The 13611-nt window shown below is 41.1% G+C and overlaps 1 non-coding gene across 1 annotated transcript; it reads right to left on the reverse strand.

The window, feature by feature from the left end:
* Positions 1-12262: 12262 nt before the first annotated feature.
* Positions 12263-12452, reverse strand: LOC123939378. The gene has a single exon (XR_006817835.1). It is a non-coding gene; the product is annotated as a U2 spliceosomal RNA (small nuclear RNA).
* Positions 12453-13611: the final 1159 nt, after the last annotated feature.

The raw sequence follows: 13611 nt of genomic DNA on the forward strand, positions 1-13611 counted from the left end.
CATATATGTAATATATGCGATATGTGCAAGTGCACATATATATACATGGGTGTCATATATGTATGTGTGTAATATATGTGTGGTGTGTGTGACATGTGTGTGATATATGTAATATAATAGATATATGCATATAAACATATAAATATATATAAATATATAATATGTATGTAATGATGTGTGTATATATAATATACAATATTAAATTGTATATACACAATTATATGTAATTGTGTATATATAACAATTGTATTATATAATTATAATTATATGCGTAATTGTATATACACAATAATATTTGTTATTGTGTATACATATAATATATATACAATTATATATAATTGTACTGTATAATTATATGTGTAATTGTATATACACAATTATATATGTACATAATTGTGTATATACAATAAATATTGTATAGTATAATAATATACAATAAGGGAAGAAAAGGTAGAAACAGAGAGGAAGGAACAGCAGTTTTGCCAGAAATGTTAGCACACTTGTACTAGGTAGGATTCACCCAGAATGAAAGAAAAACATTGTCAACATCAACTAGAGTGGTTAAGAGCAGCACTTCCATGTGTGTTCCGGAAGGAAACAGTGGCACCCATTGCCCATAGACATGTACTGAAATAATCAACACTCTCCACTGGAAGCCCTGAAGGCCCTTTCCACCAGCACACAAGGGATCCAGGACTCTGCTGGGCCCAAGAGTTGTCCTTACGGCATCCCTGGGAAGCATCTGCATTGGGTGCCCAAAGAATGGGGGAGCTAAATTTGTAAGCCCAAGTCATGGCCCTAAATGACTTCTGGGCAGACTGCAAATGAGACGACATAGAGCAAGCACAGCAAAATGCCCACTCACATGAAGATTGACAGCCAGTGGAAACTGGTTGAGACCCTGCCATCTCCCGGGCACAGAACCGAGCTCATCGTAGACAGTCCTCTCTGCTTTAGCCCACTCAGGTTCCCACGTTGTTGCCCCAGCGCTGGAGTCCCAACATGCAGCCTTCTCCTGCTCCCCTCCACGTGGCCAGCCTCACTTCTGTGCTCCCTTTATCCAGATGTGCCAGAAGTCTCCTCTCATTTCCTTTCAGGACACCTTGAATGACTATTAGGAAGAGTTTCAAATACCCATAAAGTAAGACTGCAATTATAAGCAATAAAAAAGATGACACCTGGGGCACCTGGCTGGCTCAGTCGATAGAACATCTGTCTCTTGATCCCCAATATTGGGTGTGGAGTCTACTTTAAAAAAAAAAAAAAATGACTCCCAATCCATGGAGGGTTGGGGAGTGGGGGTGGGGCACAAGGAGAGACTTATGTGGCTCTGCTGTCAGAAAACAGACACACATGATTCTTTCCCCCACTTCCACTTACAGAAAGAATCACAGAGAAAGAATAAAAAGCACTATTGCCACCAAAATCACTATTGCAGCCACGCCACAAGTCTCCAAAGAGGGGGGTGGAAAAAACCTACCCTTACTGGGGCAAGCAGGCAAGCGACAGAGGAGGAGAGGGAGAAGGAGCTGCTGAGCTCTCTCTGTGTGAGTGGAAGAAAGCAGCTTTTCTCTTTGAAAAGCAGATGAAGGTTAAGCCCTTGGGGAATTCTGACTGATGATTCTCTTTCATGAACCAGCACATCTTAAACACATTTCCCTTGAGAAGTGGCATCATCATTTCATTTCATGGTCAAGGTCACTAAAATGCTCCAAAAATAAGTTTGAAGCAGGAAGCCAAAGGAAGAAAGCAAAAAAGGCAGCTTTGACAACAAAATGATGATGTGAACAGGTACCTTGTACGGCTGCCCCAGGCTCCCAGACTGACAGGTCACTGAGCCCCTGCGGATGTGGTCTTGTGTGTCTCTTTCTTCCCCTAATGACTCAGCCTCTTTACAGTGGCTGCACACTCATGGGAAGGAAGATGGCAGAGGACAAGCACGGTAATCACAGCAATTAGTTTGGGAAGATCACATAACACGGATCCTAATACAAAAGATCACAGTTCAAAGAGAAACCCCAAGTCTGATGTTTCTTCAGGGTCACTGTCAGAGGCGTGGGACACATGTGTGATAGTGAGCCTGAGCTGTTTTAGGGAGTCTGGGGGAAATAGGCCCAGCATGTCCGATGCACCACATCACCCAAGCGAAATTCGGCAACTTCTTGGATGTTTCTTTTTCAGCTTTTAATCCAAAACCAAGTCCTGTTCCTTCTTCTACAGAAGCCTCCCTGATAACTCTCTCCCTTTATTCGATTTCTGTCTAGGCTGCGGTTCTCCAACAGCTCTCCGGGCTGCCTGCAGCAGCTCCCTGTCATTTGGGCACCTCCAAACTTCAATCCAGTCTACATTTCATTGTCAGATCCATGCTCCTAAACCACCATTTCCTCTAGTTCTTTCCTGCCAATGTAAAACACGGTTCAGTTGCCCTTTCTTCTAACAACAACAACCGAGAACAATAATAACAGTAGACCTCTTAAGCGTATTATCCTCTCCAGTCCACTACCGTACTCACCTCTCTTCTTCATCATGATGTACTTGGAAAGCACGCTCTTCACTCAGCATCTTCATGGCCGCAAGCCCCCTTCTTCACCCCTTTGTCCATCGGCTTCTACTCCCTCCAACCCAGTCCACTAAGGCCCTACCTGCCTCATCCATCCACGTGCTTTCACTTGTTAAACCAACAGCAATATCATATGCTTCCCCTTCAGGTTTTTAGGGCAACTTGTAACAATAACCAGGCTCTTAGGGAAACTCCCCTTGCCAACTTCAAAGATCACACTCTTAAACATCCTTCCTTAGATCTTTGTTTTCTGTCTTCTTTTCCAACCCCTCCTGTCCTAATCCTCAAACATTCATGTTCACCAGCTTCCATCCTGAATATGATACTTTCACCTTTCTAGCCCAAGTGCCAGTGGCCCTTGCACATGCCACCCCTTAATTAACGCAGGTTACTGGCTTATAGACTTTTTTTTCAGATTGATGGTGTCGTTTATCTATCCCAGAGCTCCCCCCTGCATGCCAGGTAAAGTTCAAGGTCCTCAGCCTAGAACTACAAGCTCTCTATCATCTATCTTTTACTCCATTTACACCTCCTTATTTTCCCTCTCCAACAAAAACCCTCCCCCAGAAATCCCACCACACTCCCAACTGAGACTTTGCTCAAGTGATTTCTTCATTCTGATAGACCCTTACCCTCTATCTTTTATGCCTACGCAAAGCATGCCCACCTTCTATGATCTGGCTCAAATTCCATTTCTTCTCCAAGGCCTGCCTGACCAGTCAAAAGTATAGCCATCTTGCCCTCCTCGGACCTTCCATCAGCTCTTCTCTATTATGCATTTGGATATATATTTTCATGGTTACTTACCTGTTTGGGACAGGATCTAGGAGGGACAGAAGAGTGTGTGTGTCTGTAGTGGGGATGGTGACTGGGAGAGTGAAGGAGTGTAAGGTTGTGCCTGGGTGAGCCCTGGATGACTTTCCCTAGGAGGTAGTGAACTCCATTATTTGCTAATGGACCTCCCCTCTTGACAAATACAGCAACAGACCTCTACTTGGGGCTCAATAAATACTTGGTAGAAACCAATTTTAAACTGTCAGTGTTTATATGGTCCATCTTGAAGGAGCTCATTCTTATCGACTGAGTGTTTGTGCCCTCTCCCCAAATTCATACGTTGAAATCCTAAGCCCCAATGTTATGGTTTTAGGAGATGGGTCTTTAGGACATAATCAGGTCATGAAGGTGAAGTCCTCATGAGTAGGATTAATGTCCCTATAAGAAGAGACACAAGAGCTCTTGCTTCCTCTCTCTGCCCTCCACCCTGTGAGGATATGAGAAGTCAGCAGCTTCCAACTCAGAAGAAAGCTCTCACCAGACCCTGAAAGTGCTGGCGTCCAAATCACAAACTTCCCACCTCCAGAACTGTGAGAAATACTGTGAGAAATATGGTATTTTGCAACAGCAGCCCAAACTAACTAAGACACCATGAACAACTACATACTCTCCAAAAGAAAACCTTGGGTATGCAGCATTGGCCGGTGGGTTCCCTGAGGACTTGGGAAAAGAAACTGTCCAATGACTTCCTCCCAAAAAACAACCCAGGCCCATCAACAGATGAATGGATAAATCAATTGTGATACATACGTACAGGGGGATATTATTCAGTCATAAAAAGTAATTGAACTTGTATGTATGCTAGAATATGAATGGACCTTGAATGCATGCTTAGTGAAATAAGCCAGACACAAAAGGACAAACACTGTGTGAGTTCATGTATATGAAATACTGAGGATGGGCAAATTCACGGAGGAAGAACACAGGGGTGGGGGACGGCTGGAGGAGGGGAAAGTGGGAGTTGCTGTTTAATGGGTACAAGCATTCTTTTAAGGAAGATGAAAAAGTTTTGAGTATAGGATGGTTACACACCACTGTAAATGTATTTAATGTCATAGAATTGTACACTTACAAATGGTTAAAACGATGACTATTATGTCATGTATATTTTACTACTTAAAGAAAAAAGTACTCGAGGCCCCCTGATGAACAGATGGCGGAGAAGGCAGAGAGCCCCACTGGCCTTGCCTGGCAAACCCCTGATGTTGTCCCGTTGGACTGCACACGCACAGACGATGCACGCCAGCTGAGACACAGAGAGTTCCACACCATCTCACAGGGGCCTGACACGTCCTTTGGCATCTCCATCAGAGTCCAGTTCCTCCCCAAAGCAAAATGTACCAGAAATTCCAAACGCAATAGAGCACCTCTGCAGCGAAGCTTCTTGGCAGGGAGAGGAGAGGATTCAGTCATCAGGAGATGACATCACCTCTCTCTTGAGCAGTCTGCCATGCTGAGCAAGAATCTCCCTCCTCCTGAGCTTCAGCCCACCGAAGGGAGCTTCAGCCCTCCACTCTGGAGGTGGAGAAGTATCACCTATCTTGCAGCCCTATCATACTATGTTGTAGCTCAACAGACCAGGGATACCTAAAACACCTGTTACGGTGTCTGGCACACAGCAGACTCTCAACAATGGTAGCTACTAATAATAGTCGTTCTTATTAGTAGTCTAACATTCTCTTTATTTTACCAGCACTATGTCTCCCAGGAATGGAGTCTGGAAAAGTCTCCTTTCAAGCATCATGGCAAAAACTGACACCTGTTCTCATTTGCTGGATCCCCAAAAATGAGGAATTGTCTGTTTGTCCGAGATTCGACAGCTCTGTGTGAGAAAGAACACACTGCAAACTACTGACTGGCATTGGCCATGGCAAAGAGTGACAAAGGAACAGAGCTGGAGAGAAAATGTTCAGGACTGCTGAACCTGGAGGCTCGCTGAGGGACGAACTTCCCGAAACCCCTGCCCCCCGCCCCCAGGCTGTGCCGGTCTCAGCATTTCTGAAGAGCACAAGGAGCCATGCTCCTTCAGTAGTGAGACCACATCTCAATCTGAAATAGCCTACCTGACAAATGCCCCCAGAAAATGAGGAAAGAACAGTCGCTGTGCTCTTGAGACTCGGCTCTCTGACGATACGAGCCTCTCCTGTAAGAGCAGGAACTGTGTCCTTCACACGCATTCTCTGGCTGAGGTGTGCATGTGAGGGAACTTCAAGCAGAGATAATGATGGAAATTAGGGATGAAAGAATGATTAGGTCAGCAGGCCCACTGCAATATTCAAGAGAATGTAATTGGATCTTTGAAATGAAAAACGTCAAACAGGAAGAGTACATACCGTTCCATGCTGAGCACTCACAGGGGAAAGTGAAGTGACCCACACGGTCAATCTTCAGGTTTGGAGGCAGGGAGCGAGCCCAAAATATTTTCCATCGCTGGGAGGAAAGGGCTCCTGGACTTCCCTGTATTTTTTTTTTTAAAGATTTTTATTTTATTTATTTGACAGATAGAGATCACAAGTAGGGAGAGAGGCAGGCAGAGAGAGAGAGAGGAGGAAGCAGGCTCCCTGCCAAGCAGAGAGCCCGATGCGGGGCTCGATCCCAGGACCCTGGGATCATGACCTGAGCAAAAGGCAGAGGCTTTAACCCACTGAGCCACCCAGGCACCCCAGACTTCCCTGTATTGATCTTCCATTTGCCTTTCACCCACATCGTGACTGTGACCAAGCTCCGAGACAAGTGTGGACAAGAAGAAACACAGGAACCCTGGGGAGACTGTAGCACACAGCATGGCATGAGAAGGAATGGTGAACAAGACTCATTTATTGGAATCTCTAAGGAGCAGTGACTGAAGAGGCAGCAGTGCCAGATGGAAGGAAAGTACTTTCTTCATAAAGGGAAAGGAGAGAGATGTTGTGTTTAGTCCTTCCTTGCGTCTTTTGCTCAGACCTGATATCCACGTGGAATCGCCTCAAAGAAATCCCTGCACACCATGAATTATGTAAACACATCTGGAAGATTCTGGATGGATCATTCCAGCAATGTAAATGCCCTCTAGACTTACAAAATATGCAAAAAATATTTGAGGATAAAATGAGAGCGAAGGGTAAGTGAAACACCTTGAAAGCATGCAGCTCTGCCTTTGATAAAGAGCCTCGCTTGGTATTTTATGTTATTTAACACATATTTGGTAGTACAGCAATTTTCATATAACCAACGATGGGAATAGGAGTAAGACATAAGAAGGAACACTGAAGATATTCTAAGTTTATCGATGTCTATTTCTATCATATATTGTTATGCGCAAATGTATACACATACATGCATAAGCATATACACGTACATATATACCCGTATATGCCATATTTACACACACACACATACGTACACATACAAAAGAAAATAATATGTATCACAGGTCCCTTATAAGGCAAAAACTTCAAAATTCTTTTTTTTTTTTTTATTTTATCATTTATTTTGAGAGAGAGTAGAGAGCATGCCAGCATGGGGAGGGGCAGAGGGAGAGGGAGAAGGAACCTGCAGTGTCTCTCCACCGAGCATGGAGCCAACATAGGGCTCCATCCCATGACCACGCAATGATGACCCAAGCCAAAACCACATCGGTCACTCAACTGACTGAGCCACACAGGCACCCCTCAAAATTCTTTTTTTTTCATTTTATTTCTTTTCACTGTTCCAGAATTGTTAATGCAGCACACCCAGTGCTCCATGCAATACGTGCCCTCCTTAATACCCACCACCAGGCTCACCCAACCTCCCACCCCCGGCCCCTCCAAAACCCTCAGTTTGTTTCTCAGAGTCCACAGTCTCTCATGGTTTGTCTCCCCCTTCAATTTCCCGAATATTCTTTAAATGTACTCACTTACTTAATCCTCCTCCCTCCCCATGAAGTAGGTATTATCAGCATCCACATATATACAGACAAAGAAACCAAAACAATAGAAGTTTAGGAGCTTGCTCAACATTTCCTGCAGAGCCCATTCGGAAGACAGACAGACTCCAGAATCCACGTTCTTAACCAACAAGAAAAAGGACAAATACAAGGTATAGATAGCACTTGGACCTGGGCCTTCTCATGGCTACAGTAAGCACTGACTGCCCTTTTTGTTATTCACTGAACACACTGAAACAATCACTATGAATGCTCAAAAAAACAACTGAAAAAAAATATTTGAAACTTAAACTAGCTTGGAAAATCGGGAATAAGATAATCCACTGAGGCTTGAACATACTGCGTTAAATTTTTTTTTCTTCCTCCTGTCTTTAAAACTGTTTGGAGTTTTCATGAGCTGTAAAGACTCAAGGGAACCAGTCCAAGTAAGCTTGCAGAGATTCTGAATACCACTAAAACTAGCTGTCAGCCATAAATCAGTATCTAGCTATTTTCCAACCTATTTATAAAAGTGTGGCTGTGAAATACATCTAAAATACAAATCTGAGCACATTTATCTGAAGATGGTACTTTTAGCAACAATCTTTTCAAACAAACAAATGCTGACTGTCTAAAGCAAAATAATTGCATTGTGTCAAAATGTTGGGGATGGACTATTTAAGTCACCCATGAAGCTGGTATGATAAATAGTGGAATTTCACCGGATGGCAGCTTCATTCCAGCTACCCGAGGGCTTAACGCTAGCACCAGCCCAGATCTGATTTTTATTGAAAGAAAAAGAAATGTGTCAGAAGCAGACAACATTTCTGGATTTCCAGTGAATAGTCTCAGAGGTACTAACATTTCATGCTCAAGATGAAGTCAAGACTTTGCGATTCACTCTAGCATGTGTTCTATATCATATTCTGAATCAATTTTCTTTTCAGAGGTATTAGTCTATTGTCCTGGAAATTAGACAAATGCCACATGGTTCCAAAGCCCCTTCTATGTTCATTCTCAACGATGGCACATTACCTTTATTCAACAAAATCAACCAGGAAAAATCAATACAAAAAGAATTTTCAGCCTCTTTGAAGCTCAAGATTTATAGAAATGTAGATACATGCCAGGACCTTACGAGATTCTGAGCAAATGCAGATGTCAATTACTGGTATTGTTTCATCCGACAATTTTTTGATCACTGGTTCACTGTCATCTACATTCAACTGGAAAGCTCTGGACATTTTGTTTAATTATAGCTGACAACCTGAAACACATAGAAAAGTCTGATCTCCATTACAGTTCATAGGTCTTAAGTAGAAACTTAGGATAATCTAAGATACAGATCTCTGAACTGCTTTTGGGGGGTGGGAGGGACACATTTTGTGCTAATTTCTAAGTCCACAGAAATTCTCTGGATTTCTCTACCAACAGGAAAATACAGCACTTAAAAACAACAACTCTGCAAATTCTTCTCATTTAAGCCAAATAGTTTTGATTTTAAGCATTTTATATATACAGTTATAACATTATGTGTGTGTGTGAGAGAAAGAGAGAGAGAGAGATAAGAAATCTAAGTGGACAACAGGCTTCCTTTAAGAATACAATTTGGGTGCCTGGGTGACTAAGTCGATTAAGAGTATGACTGTTTCAGTTCAGGTTGTGTTTCTCATGGTCCTAAGATTGAGCCCCAGGCCCCCTAGGCTCTGTGCTCAGCAGGGAGTCTGCTTAAAGATTCTCTTCCTCTGCCTCTCCCTTCAGGTGCTTTCTCTCCCAAATAAATAAATAAATCTTTTTTTAAAAAGGCAATTCAGTATCCACAGAGATGGGTAAAGATGACTACTAATTTTGCCATTATGCTGCATTCCAAAGGCAAAAAATAAAATGAAAGCCATTATTTTCTGTTATAAGTGAAAATAAAACAAGGTCAAAAGGCACACAACTTCATTCTGTGAGTTACAGTTTTGCTTTACCGTGGTGTTTCAAAATGCACTTTGTAGAAAGGAGTTAAAGTGTAATTCATGAGCTTTTGGGTACTCGGACTTTATGCAAACTGTGTGTGATAGAAGTCCATAGAGTCCAGCACAAACCAGTCAATAATTACTAAGGTCAGGTTCTAACTACTGAGTCCTTCTATCCACTGTACTGGGTGCTTTGTGTATTGGGTGTAAACTTAATAACAACCTTTTCAGATTAACAAACTAAGGCAAAGGATTGTATACGCTTACTCCAGAGCCCTGTAAAGCCACATGAAGAACGTTTGCTGGCCCCAAACTTAGATTGTCCCATGAAGCTGTCCTCTTTCTTCTAAATCATGTTCCTCCCAGATGTTAACCCACAGTGCCCATCCTATTTCAAATCACACAATACAGCTTGCTTCCTCATATTTAGAAGCCACAATAAGGGATGACATGGACGTTAACTAGACTTACTGGGGTAATCATTTCGAAATATATACAAAAATCGAATCATTACATTGTACACCTGGAAACAAGTATAATCTGACATGTCAATTATAGCTCAATAAAAAAGTGATAAAATTATATTACAGGAAATTGCAAATCCCTGGAAAAATAATAAATTTAATTTAAAAATAAATAACTTCAAAGAACGTTGGAACAGAAAGCAAAGTCTTATGCTAATGGTTTCCCTTTACCACTATAACTGCTGACCATATTAAGATGAAAGCTCTTTTAGTAAAAATGTCACGTATTTTAAATTCCTTCCTCTTATGTGGAGAAAGAGGAACCCTCCTACACCGTTGGTGGGAATGCAAGCTGGTGTAACCACTCTGGAAAACAGCATGGAGGTTCCTCAAAAAGTTGAAAATAGAGCTACCCTCTGACCCAGCAATTGCACTACTGGGTATTTACCCTAAAGATACAAATGTAGTGATCCAAAGGGGCACGTGCACCCGAATGTTTATAGCAGAAATGTCTACAATAGCCAAACTATGAAAAGAACCTAGATGTCCATCAACAGATGAATGGATAAAGAAGATATGGTATATATATACTAATGGAATACTATGCAGCCATCAAAAGAAATGAAATCTTGCCATTTGCGATGACATGGATGGAACTGGAGGGTATTATGCTTAGTGAAATAAGTCAATCAGAGAAAGACAACTATCATATGATCTCCCTGATATGAGGACGTGGAGACGCAACATGGGGGGTTTGGGGGATAGGAAAAGAATAAATGAAACAAGATGGGATCAGGAGGGAGACAAACCATAAGAGACTCTTAAATCTCACGAAACAAACTGAGGGTTGCTGGGGGGAGGGGGGTCAGGAGAGGGTGGTTATGGACATTGGGGAGGGTATGTGCTATGGTGAGTGCTGTGAAGTGTGTAAACTTGGCGATTCACAAACCTGTACCCCTGGGGATAAAAATACATTATATGTTTATAAAAAAATAAAAAAATTTAATAAAAAAAAATTCCTTCCTCTTAGTTTAACTGGAATTTCCAGGAAGAGAACTGTATGAAAGAGAGGTGATGTATTTTCTAAAAGTGATACAACTTCCCTTCTGTCAATACAGTCAGCATACCAATCACTTGACTGCTTTAAATGATTTATTTTAAAAATGCATGGGTCTTGGAAGGCAGAAAAATACAATTAGTAGGTCTATGAAACTATGTGAATATGTGTGTATGTTTAGAGAGATGGGGTCTATACATCTACACATGAGGTAAATGTACCAAGTATACAATTTGAGATTTCAGTGATGGAAAGTTATTAATACTAATGTTCATTTTATTTGGTATCTGCTTTCAGGAAGAGATGAGTTGTTGATCCCCTTGTCTATAATATACACACAGTTTATATGGTATTACTTTGAGATGTTATGAAATGTGCCCCCAAATTAGGACAATTTCATTATTTTGGACTGTACATCTTGTCTGCGTGATCTTAGTTCAAATAGTAAATAGCTCATCATGCTGTCCTTTTCACAGTAGGTACAGACAGACCAGGATGAACCACCTGGCTACTTTCCATCACCCCCCCTTTTTCGGACTTCGTTGTTTTTTTTTAATGGGACCTACAGAAACCTGTCTCCTCACCAAAACCACACACCGAAAAAATTTAGGATTGTGCTCAGATAGGTGGTTCACGAAATTACACAGCACCAAATGGAGAATGTTTTCAAGGGTGTAGGAAACCCAAATGAGTAACACACCACTAAAGATGGTCCTTGGGCTGAAGTCTCAATATTTGAATTGGAGAGTGTGGAAAACTCCCCAAAATTGCTTTGCAGGGGGTGCAAATCTGTTTCTGTGTATGCAAGTTATCAAATTTTAAGATTGCATGAGGAACTCATAAACACCCTGTACTTGTAAAACAAAAAACCCCCACCAAATCCTTCAGAAAATCTCATGCATGGGATGAAAAGTAGAGGTCTCCATGTCACATCTGTGATATTCTCCATGAAGCAGGACCTCCTCCAAGGGAGATGCCTGGCGGTAGGGTTGCAACTCACAGGCTTACTGTTCAGGAATGAACAAAACTCTCAATAAACAGAAAGTAGTATTAAATAAATAAAGTCTTTTAAAAAATATATCCTTAAAAATTAAGTAAAGTGAGTTTTTAGTTTCCTGATTGTTTTGTTTTCTACACACATTTAGGAAGTCTCATTTGAATATGGGCTTTACTAGTGAGTCTAGTCCAGAGAAGAGGGTTGATATTAGGAAGACAGAATGATAGCCAGTTACTGTAAATAACTAAATGAATACAGTTATAATAATTATTTTTTTAGAAGATTTTATTTCTTTATTCCACAGAGAGACAGAGAGAAAGAGCACAAGCAGGGGGAGGGGGTGGGGGAGAAGCAGACTCCCTCACTGAACAGGCTGTCCAATGCAGGGCTTGATCCCAGGACCCCAGGATCATGACCTGAGTCAAAGGCAGATGCTTCACGGACTGAGACACCCAGGTGCCCCTCAGACTGATTTTAGCCACTTGGTTACTTCTCCCGAGTGGGGGGCAGGCACCATTCCTGGAAATACAGCACTACCAGGTCGATGTGTGGAGTGGACAGAGGAAGCTCCTCTTCCATCTCCCCGCTCAAAAATCCATTTAATATACTGTCCTCAGATAGAGGATGTATCAGATATTAAACTGATAAAAACAGATACTACACTTGATCTTAGCCAAAAGGCCGAGAAGCGATACATAGTTATAATACTATTTTTTTTTACTATGGTGAGTGCTGTGAAGTGTGTAAACCTGGCAATTCACAGACCTATACCCCTGGGGCTAATAATACATTATGTTAATTAAAAAATCAAAAATTATATTAAAAAATAATTTTTAAAAAATATTTTATTTATTTATTTATTTGACAGAGATCACAAGCAGGCAGAGAGGCAGGCAGAGAGAGGAAGGGAAGCAGGCTCCCTGCTGAGCAAAGAGCCTGATGCGGGGCTTGATCCCAGGACCCTGGGGTCATGACCTGAGCTGAAGGCAAAGGCTTTAACCCACTGAGCCACCCAGGCACCCCTCTAATAATAATTAAAAAAAAAAAAAAAACCTGCACAACATGCCTTGAACAGTGTTAATGACTTTATATTTTTATTTAATATATTTATTTAATTTATAATTAAATAATTATATTAAATTAAATTAATTTAAATTAATTATAAATCATACTTTATTAAATTATAACTAAATTAAAAATAAGTTTATTTAATAAAATATATTTAATATATTTTATTTAATATAATTTTTATTTAATATACAAGGACACAATCCCTGAAAGGTCATATTCTTATTGGTGAGGAAACCAAGTCTTCATGCAGCAAAATTACTTTCCTAAAAGGATATACTTTCAAATGGCAGAGCAAGAACACAGGCCTAGTTTTCCTTTACTGCAAAGTCCTTGCTCTATTCTCTATGGCTTCTCAAAAATATCCTAAGGAACACCTCATCAAGTTCCCGACCTATATAATACATTCCACTTATATAATACATTTAAATTGAAGGGGATTCAGTAGAATTTTACCAAACCTCCAACATTAGCCAACTTGACCATAGGCTATAAGGAAAATCTGTGATTTAACTTTAAAACATAAACGCCAGATGGGAATACACATCTGTTCCTAGCCTAAACTGCAATCAAGACTTTCTTAGAAAAAGGTGGGGGGGGGTGGAAATCTCTATTAAATCTCTGTTAACCATGAGTCAACAAACCACATCTTGTTTTGAAGCCACTCAGGTAATACTGACTTCAGATATGGAACAGGTTGGGACAAGAACACAATGTCTGAGGTGAATACGTGAAGAGACATACCACTGACTTCAAGCAAACTTCGTTTCCCTCAGGGGCTCTC

Source organism: Meles meles, chromosome 3, assembly GCF_922984935.1.
Source record: "Meles meles chromosome 3, mMelMel3.1 paternal haplotype, whole genome shotgun sequence".
In the NCBI taxonomy this organism is placed as follows: domain Eukaryota; kingdom Metazoa; phylum Chordata; class Mammalia; order Carnivora; family Mustelidae; genus Meles; species Meles meles.